Source organism: Ammospiza nelsoni, chromosome 3, assembly GCF_027579445.1.
Source record: "Ammospiza nelsoni isolate bAmmNel1 chromosome 3, bAmmNel1.pri, whole genome shotgun sequence".
Classification (NCBI taxonomy): domain Eukaryota; kingdom Metazoa; phylum Chordata; class Aves; order Passeriformes; family Passerellidae; genus Ammospiza; species Ammospiza nelsoni.
Window position 1 is genome coordinate 91,483,948 of NC_080635.1, and position 12,779 is coordinate 91,496,726.

Consider the following 12,779-nt stretch of genomic DNA (forward strand, 5'->3'; position numbering starts at 1 on the left):
TCAGCAGCTTACGTCTGCATTGGGTCTTGGAGATACAAGGCACTGGGAGAGCATTATGTGCTGTTGTTACTAATTGTGAATATCCTTCACTTTAGTTTGTTGTCAATTATTATTAAAAGTGAGAATTTGTGATCCAGTGTAATATTACTCAGAAAAGATTTAGTATCTTTCACAGCCTGTAAATAACTTGGTTGTATTTGTCTGATGCAGAGATGGTAATAAGAAACAGATTTCAAAAGTGGTGCAAAAAGGAATGCGTGGTTGTTCTGACAATATAGTTTTCTTAAATTTAAACCTGATAAATCAACTTTGGACTTATATTTTCTGTGAGGAGAATATTTTTAAGTGAGGCAACATAAATTAATTCCTTAACTGAAACATAATCATTAGCACTATGTTCCTACCCTTCTGTTGAATTCTAATGAATAAACAGACACATGTTGGGGCTTTAAAGAACATTTGGCAAAGTACTATAGTGAATTTGTTCACAAATTGCAGAGGGAATCTGAGGTGGCTCTTCCTTTTACCAACTTTTTAACCCCAAGAAGTGAAAAGTGATGCACGCATTGCAAGTTCAGACACATCCGTGTCATGAAGGGCATTGGGACATTTCAGCTGTTTACCAATACTCTGTTACCATGAAATACCTATCTGAAGCCATATGAAATTTTGTAAATTAAAGTTAATGAGGCTGCAGTGAAGACATTAGATCAACTAAGCTGCTCACAGGAGGGCTCTGCTCAGCTTCCTTCATCTTTTTCCTTTTCTTTTTTCCCTCTAGAACCACAGGACACTAGATGCATCCACTCAAACTTTGTATCTCCAGCATGAATGTCTGGTTTTCCTCCCCCATCCTGTTCATTCCTATGGATTCACACTACCACAGGCCTCCCTGAAGTGCAGGCCATCCCTAAAAATCAGCCTTACTGTAAAGGGTGGAGTAGCTTTTGGCTGTTGTGTCATGAAGAAGTCAGTTTAGGAAATGCAGACATTTTCCCAGGGATATGGGATTGCTTGTTAGGGTTTTCCCTCTTAGACACTTCCATCCCCAGCTGACTGAGTCTACACTCCCCAAGACCAAAGGGCTCCCAGCCCTCCTGGGCTGTGGTGCTGCAGCTGGAGGATTTCTGCTGCTGCTATAGTGCTTTGCACAGGAGCAGGTACGCACCCAGGAACGGGTCACTGACGAGAAGCAGCCGATTTGTCTGCGGAAAATGAAGTCTGGGCTCCTTCTTTCATGGCTGAGGGGTTTTTTATGTTCTCAAGCCTCATAACGCCACCGTGTAGCTCCAGGTGTATGCATGGTTTTGTGTGTTTTTAATTTGGCTTCTTAAATGCTCTAGATTAAAATCCATAATATTTTTCTAATATAATAGAAAATTTGGAAGAGTCAGCTCTAATTATTTTTATTATTGTTGGTAGCAGCTCTTGGCATACATGGATCTTTAATGGACTCTTGACTTCTGTGGAGCTGGAGCAGATAGGAATTTCTTACAAGGACAGAAAGGAGTGAAAATTCTAGTCTTTTCCATATTCCTAAACAGCCAGTTATTTTGGAATGTGTTGCAGATGTATCCCATTAACTGTCAAGTTACTTAGTAAACCCACCAAATTACTGCACACTCACTCAATAAAAGTGCTAGATATATAAACTATCAAGGAAGTTTTCAAAGTTTTGTTTAAACTTCAACAGGAAAAAAATAACTGGTTTTGATTTGATGTTTTTTGTTTTGTTGATTTTTTGGGGATTTTTTTTTTTTTTTTTGGTTTGGTTTGGTTTGGATTGATTTTTTTTTTTTTTTTTTAAGCAAGGAGTACAGCCAGGGAAAATGAATGTTAGAAAACTAGCAGCACAAAATGAGGGCTTACATTTCCAAACCTCGACATACCACATGTGCCTATAAAATACAGGAAATGGGTACAAATGTGAAGCTGCACACAGGATTAGAGGCACATGAACACATTTAAAGCAGGTGGAAATAATGTCAGCTGCAGCTGTGATGTTAGGTTTGTACCAGGGGGCAAAGAGTAGATGTGGCTCTACTGCTATGAAAGTACTCTTGATACAATTTTCTGAGAAGAAAGCATAAACACAAAAAACTTCTGGCATCCTCAAACAAATGTACAGATGTTAGTTGCATCTCTTCCCATTGCTTTTAAAATAGGAAACCCTCCAGGCCTTCAGTTCAACTGCAAAGACGTCCAAATCCAGAGAGCTACTTTGTCAACAAAAGAAGCCTTGGGGAACAACACAAAAGTGACCTTTTTTTTTTGGTCAACTGGCATTACACCATCATGCAAGGCCAACACATGACATCAAGCTATTGGGAAATCTGTGGTCTGGTGCTTATCCTTGCATAGGTGTGTCATGCATTAAAACAATGATGGGATGTACAGAGAACAAATAATAAAATGGCCTCTACTGCCCCCACAGACTCATCCCTAAAAGTTCATCACAGGCAGGGGTAATCCTCTGTAAAACTTCTATTTTCCTTCACATTTACCAATTAGGACCCTTTGGGGTATTCTATACCAGAAAGAGCCTGCCAGGATCAGTGTAATGTCTACAGAGGAAACAAGCTTTTCTTCTCTTTTCAGATTACCCTACCATCAGGGAGGGCAAAAGTAATTTGTCATTAGCTATGCCCAGTGCTACAATCTCCTCCCACAAGATCCTGGGGGCAGCTTGAGCTGTGAACCCACCAGCCAGGTGCAAGGGCTGTGGGATGGCACAGAGGCACAGCACAGGATGGCCCTGGCCCTGTCTGCATCCTCTGGGATATGAGCTGCTCTCTGTGCACAGTTGGTAAAGTTTACTGCATCCTGTGCCTCTCCTGCCAAACTCTTGCTCACAGTGAGGATCCAAATCAAAGGCTCTTCTACTTCTGCAGCCCTGCCTCCTCATAGCAGCTTAGATTACACATTTTCCATGGACTAGAGGAGCACCCATATCCTACGGCTTAAAAGCAAAACCTGAAGAATTGCCTGGTCCAAAGAAATTTGTGTTTCCAAAAAAGACAAAATGAGAACGATTTCAGAGTCTGGAATCCCTTCAATCAGTGCCTTCCAAAAACAACCCTAGCCCTGCATCCAAAATCTACTGAGGGAGAGAAAACAAGCAAACCTTTCCCACTTCTGAAGATACGGCATACTTGCTTCAGTGCCCGTTAAATGAGATAGTAAGTTTTCCTCCTCCTTGCCAGGTTAAACTACAGATATTCCTTTCCATTCTCTTCTACTGTGCTCTTCCAGAGCACAAATAAAGCACCATCTGGCCCTTCATTAACTCTATTTGATTTCTTTTGATCTCATGTAAACGATGAGAAAAAGATCTAAGACTCCCTTCTCCTCTTTAGACGTGCATAACTCACATCAGTGTCAATGAGAGTTAAACATGCCTACGGAGAGGAAGAAATAGAAACCACTGTGTGTTTCACTGTAGCATCTTCGCATTTGCAAAATGGAAACAAAATGGTCTAAAACCTAATTCCCAGATCACATTCCTCCAAGTTTCAAAGTGAACCTCAGAGAGGATGTAGAAATACCAGGATACTGTGACAGGACACAATGGGGTTGTTGATGTTCTTATTCATACAGAAAATCCTCTCGATTGTCATGAATTCAAGTGTCTGCAGCCCAAAGGAAGAGAAAAATAATAAAATTTAAAATGCATTTTTAAGTTTTTCACAATATACTTAATCTTTTGTTTATATACAAGACAAAATTTGCTGTAAATTAAAGCCCAAGGTCACGGTGCTTTCCAAAGCTCCTCTTTTATTTGCCGTCCACAACCCCCCTCCCTAAACAGCACCATCGCTCTCCAGATGAATGGAGCACGTTCAGCATTATCTTTTATCACTGCTGGTCAATTTGTATTGACAAAAGATGCTCTCTCTGATTTTCATTGGAAAAAGAAGCAGCGGTTCTGGAGCGCTTGCAGTGGCCAGTCAATCCCTCACCCTTTCCAAGGCACGGGGGGAAGTTTGCACCCATCTCGGGCAGTAAAGGCCGGGGGTACCCACAGCCCCGGCTGGGAGAACCCCAGTCACGCACGCAGCTGTGGTCAGGCGGGGGAGGGATGTGGCGAAGCCCCGCACATCCCCGGGAGCGGAGTGCTTGCCGCGGGATGCTGAGGCGTTCACTCCGTCCTGCACCACACCTGGCACTGCGGCTCCCGCTGCGCTCTCCTGCCAGCGAGCTTCTCAGCCTCCGCCCCACACCTCAGCATTCCCTTCAGCGATGGAACAGGTAATGGATCTCAAGCTACCTGAGAGCGGCAAGAACAGCTAAGCATCTCCAAGAGCTCATCGCTCTAAATATACGGCCCCTTGCAGCCAGCGGAAGCCCTCTCTATGCGTGTGTGCACATTTGTACACTCACACTTACACATCTCGGGCCTGTCTCTGCGGTCCGGCACTCCCAGCCTGACCGCCGGCGGTACAGCCGGACTGACGGACACCACGGGTGCTTTGCCGCCCGACCTGGGCCGGAGGGAACGGCGAGCGCGGGGCTGGGGAGAGCGGAGCGGCTGCGCGGGGCTCCGCGGGTGCGCACGGGGCTCGGAGCCGTTTGGCGGCACCGCGGCCCGTCCCGTCCCCCGCGGGTGCGGAGCGCGGCCCCGCGCAGCCCCGGCCCGGCGAGCCGCGGGTACCGGCCCTCCCCGCCGGTCCGTTCCGTTCCCCTGGCGCTTCACGCGGGCTCTGATCTAATGCAATAATCAATAATCATCCTTTAGTCTTTGAACACCAGGGGGCTGAGAGGACTTTTCAAGACAAATTCCTCTGGCGATGATGTATATTTCACACTTACTGTGCACTTTCCACTGAGAAAAGAGAAAGAAGGAGAAAGGAAGAAAAAGAAAAAAGGAGGGAAAAAAAGAGAAAAAAACAATAAAGTGAAAGAAGAAAATACTAAAGGAAATAATTCTATTTATCTACAGACATGAACGACTGAAAGAATGTGAACCGCAAGGACATGTCTATATTTAATATAGAACAGTGCAATCGATATACATGAATGTGTGTATATGTGTTTGGACATGCCTATAGATTTATGTCACTCTGTATATGTGACTGAATATACACACAGGCATTTGTTTGTTACTAAAAAGGCGCCAAGGGGTTTACCCACGCAAACTTTAAAGGATAGCGATTTTAAAGCCCCGCTTTTCTTGAGTCCCCCACTAGCGCCGCGTTCTCGCCCCGCTCCCCGGGTAATTACGAGCGGAGTGCTCGCACAGTTTTAAAAATTTTCTTCTTTTCAGCTCATCATCGAAAAAACCAATATATTTAAAAGATATATCTTGTATGCAATGCTTAATAGATAACTCGGGGGAAATGATCTCCTGGATGTTACTCTGAAAGCATTTTGGTCTGACTGATTGCAGAGGAATTTAATTTTGAGGAGCCAGATCCCTTCATTCGGTGGCAGGCTGCGCCGGGCCGTGCTCAGGGCTCGGCCGGCACCTCGCTGCAGCCGGGGCGGCGAGGGGAGCCGGCGTGCGTGGGCTGCGCGGCAGAGAAGCGTGTTTGATGCCTTCTTCAAAAATCGCTGCCCATATGGAGCTCAGTTTTTCCCTTCATCGATGCCTTTCTAACCCTACAGCCTACCCGCCTGCATCTTTTTCCGCCGGCTCCCCGCAAACGCGTTCGCCCGCCACTTCTTTGGTGTCCCCATCCCGGCCGGGAGCGTTTCCCGGCAGACTGCCCCCAAAAAGCGAGCAGGCGGAGCCGGGCCGTGGTGATGTTCCGGTACCGACACGGGACGGCGGGACCTGCGGCGGGTCCCGGAGTGCGTGGTGCCCCCATCCCATCACCGTCCCCAGATGTGGGCCGCCGCCAGCCCGCCGCTCGCCCGGGCTTCGGGAGCGTTTGTAAGGGAAGGCAAAAAAAGCAGAAAGCGAGCGCTGCCCCAGAATGAGCGCGTTTGCTCTCCTCGGCAGCCAGAGACGCGCGGGGCTGATCCGAAAATCCGGGCGTGAGGCTGCGAGGCGAAGCCTTGGCTCCCAGCACCCCGTCCCACTGCTCGGGTAAAGAGCAGTCGGCCAAGGTGCGCTTCAGTCAGCGAGACAGCGCAATTCCCCTCGCATATAAACACAGGAACGGCCTTTCATGAAATTCAGACAACTTTGTAAAACACCATCTACTCACACGTTCACACCGAGAAGAGCAGTAAAAGGATATGAGTGCAGGGTCTGGATTTTATATTTTCCTGTCCTCTGGGGTCTGGTTTTAGACGGAGGGGATTGTGTCTTTTTTATTTTAGGGATTTTTTTTTTCTTTTTCTGTGTGGAGAAAGATTAACCTTTCGAGCTGAGAAATACAGGTGCTTCCAGGAATTTCTTTCTCCCCGCCCGCCCCCCGACTCACACATCTAGGACAGAAGGGCCAAACTGGGTTTTGCGGCACTGGGAAGAGAGATTACAACGTTAAAAGTTAAAACAAAGGTTTCTCGTGTTTCCCACCGAGCAGTAGTGGGCCAGTCCTGGCAGGGGAAAAGCCGAGTCCTTAGCAAGTGAAGGGAAGAAGGAAGAAGGAAGAAAGCCAGTTCGAGACGGAGACAGGGACTTTCGTTCACAAATTGGTCTACGCTTGGAACGGGAAAAATTTACTCTTCCCTTCACATGTGCCCGATCATTTCGGTTTATTTATATCTGATGGAGAAAATATCTTCTCCCTCGCCTTCCTGGAAGCAGGAAAAGCACTGGTAGCTCTCTCCTACGGGATAAGTTTTCTGCCGGCGAGAGCAAGCGCTGCCCGCGGGATGCGCAGGGCGGGGGCTGCTCCGCGCCCTCCTGCCCCGCCGCTGTCCCTCCGCGTCCCACGGAGCCCTGGAGCCCCTGGCTGGTCAGGCCCGCGTTTGGGGGAGCCCTGCGAGGCGCGGAACGGAGGCCCGAACCCGCGGTCACCCCCGCACAGCGCTCGGACTGAGCACAGACCGTAAGGTCAGCTCCCGCAGCAGCCCGCTGGGCCGATTCCTGGCCGTAAAGTCCTTAGGTAACCTTGCATTGAAAACACAGGGGGGGAAACAAAATAAGGAAAAAAAAAAAAAAAAAGCCTTCTTTGATACGGTTCAGTAATAAAATAATCGGAAAAGTTAAATCTCTCCTACTCGGGCGCTCCAAGAAGGGAGTTCGCAATTAGCTGCAAAATCCCCTGTGAGTTAAGGACCTAATTTGTGAAGTATAAATTCACGGACTGTCTTGCTTTCTTCCTTTTTTTTCTCCTTCTTCTTCTTTTAATTTTTTTTTTTTTTTTTAATTCCCTGGACCTCCTTGGACATGTCTTTATTTATTTGTTAAAATACACGGAAGCTACAATTGGGACACTCCACAACATTGAAAGAACAGAAAATACTCGCTAGGGTACCCTTGGCTTTGTAAATAACTGCTTTGCCAATAGATGGCATAGTGTCCTTTCCATTGTGAGGAAGCTCCGCTTCCCCATTTATTTACCTGCCTTGTTTGTTTTGCATGCAGCATTTTTTTAAACGTGTAAACGTCGCTTTGCATTTCCTCCCCCAGAGTACAGAAAACATAGATATCTTTAAAAAGGTATATTGCAAAAATTAAAATTACAGATGTAATACATACTGTGAAACCTATAAAAATGCGTTTACAATGGTTACTTAAAAAAGAAATTTATAACTTTCATATGTACCTTACTCGTGCAATATGCAACTGCCATATGTTTCCTAGTTCCATAATTCAGTTTTTCCTGGACAGCTGGAGCAGGTAGTACTTCTTAAAGTACATTTCATGTAATATGAGAACTAGCCCTGACTAAAGACCGAGGGTTGCCATAAAAAGACACAAACCCTGCTTAAAAAAGGTTGTTTAACCACGCATCATTTCTTGCAATGGTATGATATAAATGTTCTCGTAGACCCACGTTATGATAAAAATGGGATATACCATATCTTTTTACCGCTGAAACCCCGGCTTCGCAAACATAAATATTTCCAATTAGCGACTCTACCGCAAACTACAGTGATTTAAAGCTACCTGATTTAATTTTATTCCATGCACGTTTTCATTTTTTTTCCTGAGACAATAATGAAAATATGAGTTAAATTTATAAGAAAGCAATAAAATGTAAAGCCAGAGGTTTCTTCAACCCTCATTTAGCGTTTGTAAATGCTTATTTTGTGACTGAAGTAATGAAAAGGCTATTTTTAAAAATCGTTTGTCTGAAACGAACAATAAATATAAGTGGGAGCGGCGTATTAAAGGCTGGAGATTTCCTTAAAAACTATTCATACTCGTGGCTGTGTAATTAGGAATTAAGATAGTAATAGAAGCGCTATAAAACGCAGTCACCAGAATGCTTATAATTTTAACACGGATGCCTTTAAACTGTGTTTTCAATGTTTTAATGTCGTTCCTCAGCATTTCCATCCGTCCGGAAAGCCGGTCGGTAGGCTGAGCGTTTATTTCCGTACGCTGATCTTATTTATACACCGCAGCAGGGGAGCGACTGGTTTTCCCCCCTAAGTTTTAAGACGAGACCTGAGGCTGCGGGGGCAGCGCGCGGTGCGGACGGGCGGCCCGGGGCGCTCGGCGGGCGCGCGGGGAAAGGCCGGTGCCCACCGCGCGGGGGACGCCCCGCGCCGCCCGCCGGACCGCGCGCCCCGCCGGCGGCTGCGCCGGGCTGGCCCGGAGCCCTTGGCCTCCCTCGGTGCGCGGCCGTCCCGCGGTGCTACAGCGGGAGCAAATCTCGCCACGCCGTATCTAAGAGCCCTCCCCAGCCCCACTCGCGGCGGCTGTTTGAGGGCCGCCGTGGCCACGCTCCTGGCAGGTTGGGCTTGGCTTCGGCGCCACCGGCGACAGCCGCAACGAGGCTCCCCGCCGTTCAGGCTAAAGCTGGGTCACTCCAGGCGACAAAGGGCTCTGAGCGCGATGAAAGCGCGGGGGGCTCCCCCTCTTCACCAGCCCTGTTCCCTTTCCTCGGCTCCTGCGCTAGGAGCACCGAACGGGATGCTGCATGCTCTGCGGTCCTAGAGGCTGGGTAGAGAGCGGCCGCGTCGTCCGCTCGTTTTGGGACCCGGCAGTCGAGTTATGTAGTTTGAACCCGGGGAGTCGCAAGCGTCGGGAAACCGACCCGGCTCCCTCTCGCTCCGGCTCGGCCGCAAAGCTAAAGCCCGGGCGGGTGCACCAGGCGGTGTGTTCGGGACAGACCGCGGGGCGAACATCACCGGGTTGCCCTCGGCCGTCGGGCACCGTCAGCCTGGGCCCGGCGCGGGATCAGCCGGGATCGCCTGCGCCCCGCGCTGAGAGCCGCGCTCGTTTCGCGCCCGAGGAAGGTGACACACGCAAGTGGGAGCAGGGGCCCGGCCGCTCTCATCGGAAACCAATAAAGAGCCCCGCCGTCGCTCCGGACGAGCGTTCCTGCCGGCTCCCTAGTGCCACCTCTTCCTTCGGGCTGCAGCCCACCTGGCAGCGGGGAAAGCAGCCCGGCCGGAGGATCCCCGGTGGAGAGGGACGTGAGGGCTCCACGGAACTTTCCTGCCTCTTTTAAATTTAAGCCATGATTAACCTTGTCTCAACCCTTTTGGGGGTCATCTGTGTCGCTGGGACAGTCGCTCTAGGCTTGCTGTTCACCCTGTTATAAAAGCTGAAAGTGCTAATTGGCCCTCGACACACGCTCAGCCTCAAGCAAGGGCAAGGGAGAGGGACGAGGGCGAAGGTGCGCTTGGGACGTACAGAAAAAGGGTTTACAGACCAGTTTCTAACCTGCGCCTGTAATTTTTTCTGGGGTTGATAATGTTTGGCTGACCAGTCCCCGGTCAGCTCCTTGCTGTCAGTTTTACACGCCACATCTCCTTAGGGTGAAGCGATTAGGCTCACTTGGGGGGTGGAGGGAAGAAGAGGCTAATGATATAAATATGTTTTCCTTAGTGACCGCTTCTATGGATCCCTGCTGGGTAGTTACAGAAAATCATGTCTTTGAAGGGAAAAGGACCCTGTGGGTATTTTACTCTCTGGTGGCGTCCGGCTTCACTGTTCGCAAAGATTTGCAAAAATCCCATGTGAATGGAGAACATGGCCATAACCTTCCTGTAAATGCCCCTCAAGATTTTCGAAGGAAGGACAGGAGAATATCTTTCTTGTGGAAAACAATACATTTTTTCCCCTCAAGTCTAAATATGTTACTCTCCTACATCCAATAAGCATTGCCTCACCAATTGCCTAAAAACCCAGACTGCATTTTAAAGTCCGGAAATAAAAGTAACCCCAGAAAGGTGATTTGGATATATATATTATTCCATTAGCAGATCACTATATATATAGATTCTTCTCTCTTTCATCATCCCATAAAAAATTAATCGGACAGACATATGGATAACAGGTTGTTCGATAAATTTAAATCCAAATAGTTATTTCAAAAAGTCAAGAAATGAAAACAACATGCCACATAGCAACCTACAGAAATCTAGGAAGGAGTGAAAAAAAAAAAATCAACAACAAGGGGCATTCATCTAAAAACAAAAACAATCCGGGCGATCTGTCCATCCGCCGTAGAGCGGGCGGGCTGCGCGGCGCGGAGGGGTGCGGAGCGGTGCGGAGCAAGGGCTCATGGTCTCCTCGGCGGGAACGCGCGGCGGCTGGGTCTGGAGGGAGGGAAAAGAGTAAAAACCGGGCAGGATCAACAACCCCGTGCCCAGAGGCTTCTGCGGGACCTCCGCGGCACCACGGCCGCTCCGTCCCGGTCCCTGCCTGCGCTCCGCAGCCGCGCTGGCCGGAGGGGCGCAGGGAGAGCCCGGCCGAGGAGCGGAGCGAGTCGCCCCTATGCCGGCAGGTCCCGGCGCCGGCCCGCGCTCCGCGCCCGGCCGCGTCTCTCCAGCAGCTCAGCCTCGCCCCAAAGCCCCCGCGCCCCCGGAGCTCGCACACGGCCCGCGCCGCCGCGGAGCTCGCCCTCCTCCTCCTCCTCCTCCTCCTGCGCTCCTCCGCGCCCGTCCCGGGCCGCGGCGGCGGAGGTGCGGTCGGTACCTGCTCCCGCGGGCCTCGCCGGGGCCGCGGCACCGGTGGCGGTGGCGTGTGTGGCCCGGCGGCCGCGGGCGGCGGAAGGCACCGTCGGAGATGGGCGGGCGGGAGAGGAGGCTGCGGGAGCGCCCTCGGACAGATAGCATCCATTTCCTTCCTTCCTTCCTTCCTCTATCGATCTCATCTCCACCGCGACGGCGTTTAAACTCCTGCAAGATCCTCTATCTTAGCACGTTTCGATCACTCCCGCACATCTGATTTCCTTCAGATTCAATCACGGCTGGAAAGGCAGAGCAGACTGACTTTAGACCACGGAACAGTTAATATGTCCCAGATTTAATGTAAAGATAAACTCCACAGCACTGTGCGTCGGTGACAGGCATTAAGCTTTTTCTGCTCTCCTATCAATTCAGAGCGGCAGCAACTGCAGGGCAATTTTTTTCGTAGTGACGAATTTTTCTCAGACAAGTTGCCATCTCTTCCAATGTGGAAAGAGTTAGTGCTCCTACGGCGGTTTCGTTTCTGTTTTATTTTTTCCTTTAATTAATTATCTTTTTGTCACATACCTAATTTTTCACGTCTGGAAAGTACTTTTACAATTTTAACGCTGATAACCTTATTCGAAGGGATAATTTATCTCTAGGGTATATTTATTAATCAGCCCATTCCTCACAGTCTCTGATGAAACAGCTATTGAAATTAGCGATAAATTTGCATTTTACGGGTAGGTAAAACGCGATAGTGGAAACGGTTACGTCTCCTAAATGGCAGCTATTTCCGTTTCAGATTAGGATCAGAAATCTCAGCTGTGCCACTCGACGGCCCGAACAGGACCTCCAAGATTCTGACACATCACGAATTTCCTTCTCTCCGTTCCCAAAACAGAATGAGTTTGAGATCCTAGTCCCCTAAACAGTGAAATATTCCCCAGTGATATTTTTTTACAGCTGGACGGTTTCTATTCTGTTTCTTTCAAGGGAGCAAATCACTCCATTTAGTTCTGAGGATTAAAAACAAAAAAAACCGAAAAAAAAAACAAAAAAAAAAAAAAAAGGGAAAAATGTCCCAACAAGAGAGGAAAAAAAAAAAAAAAAGAGAAAAAAAAAAAAAAAGAAAAAAGAAAAGACAACAAAAATCTCACTAGCTTTTTCATTTCCCTGGATATGCAAAGAAAAGAATATCTGGTTCCAAAACTTCAGTAGTTTTTACTCACTGGAAAGATACGAAAGAGGATTTTCCCTGTGACTATTTCATGCACCTGAATATGATTATTACTAAAGTTGCTGTGGCTGGATGCCTTGATGTTCATACAAGGTTCGGTTTAAACCTGATTTTATTGCAGCTTCAGCGCTAATGGGTTGGGTTTAGCGGAGGTTGTGGATGCTACGCTCGAAACTCACTGCAGCCAGAGCTTGAATAACAACGCGATGAATCTCCAAGCGCAACAATAACAGCAATAATTCCTGATTCCTTACAGCAAAACAGGGCACAACGTCATTTTTTAACGTCCGAACGGTTTTCCCGGCCGAAGCGCCGCGCTGCAGGGGAGCCCCCCTTCCCTCTGCGTTCCGGGGGAGGCAGGGCTGGGGGCGGGGGTGTCCCCTTGGCGTTCATTGCGGGCGCATCTGCCGCGGGCCGGGGCCGCGGGGCTCTCGGGGCGGGCGCGGGTCGCGGGGCGCTCCCCCGGCCGCGGCGGCGGGGCCCCCTGGAAGGGCGGCGGGGCCGGGGCGGCGGGGCCGGGGCGGCGCTGATTGGGCTGCGGGCGGCCGAGCCGCGCCGCCCCCGCCCCGCGGCTCCG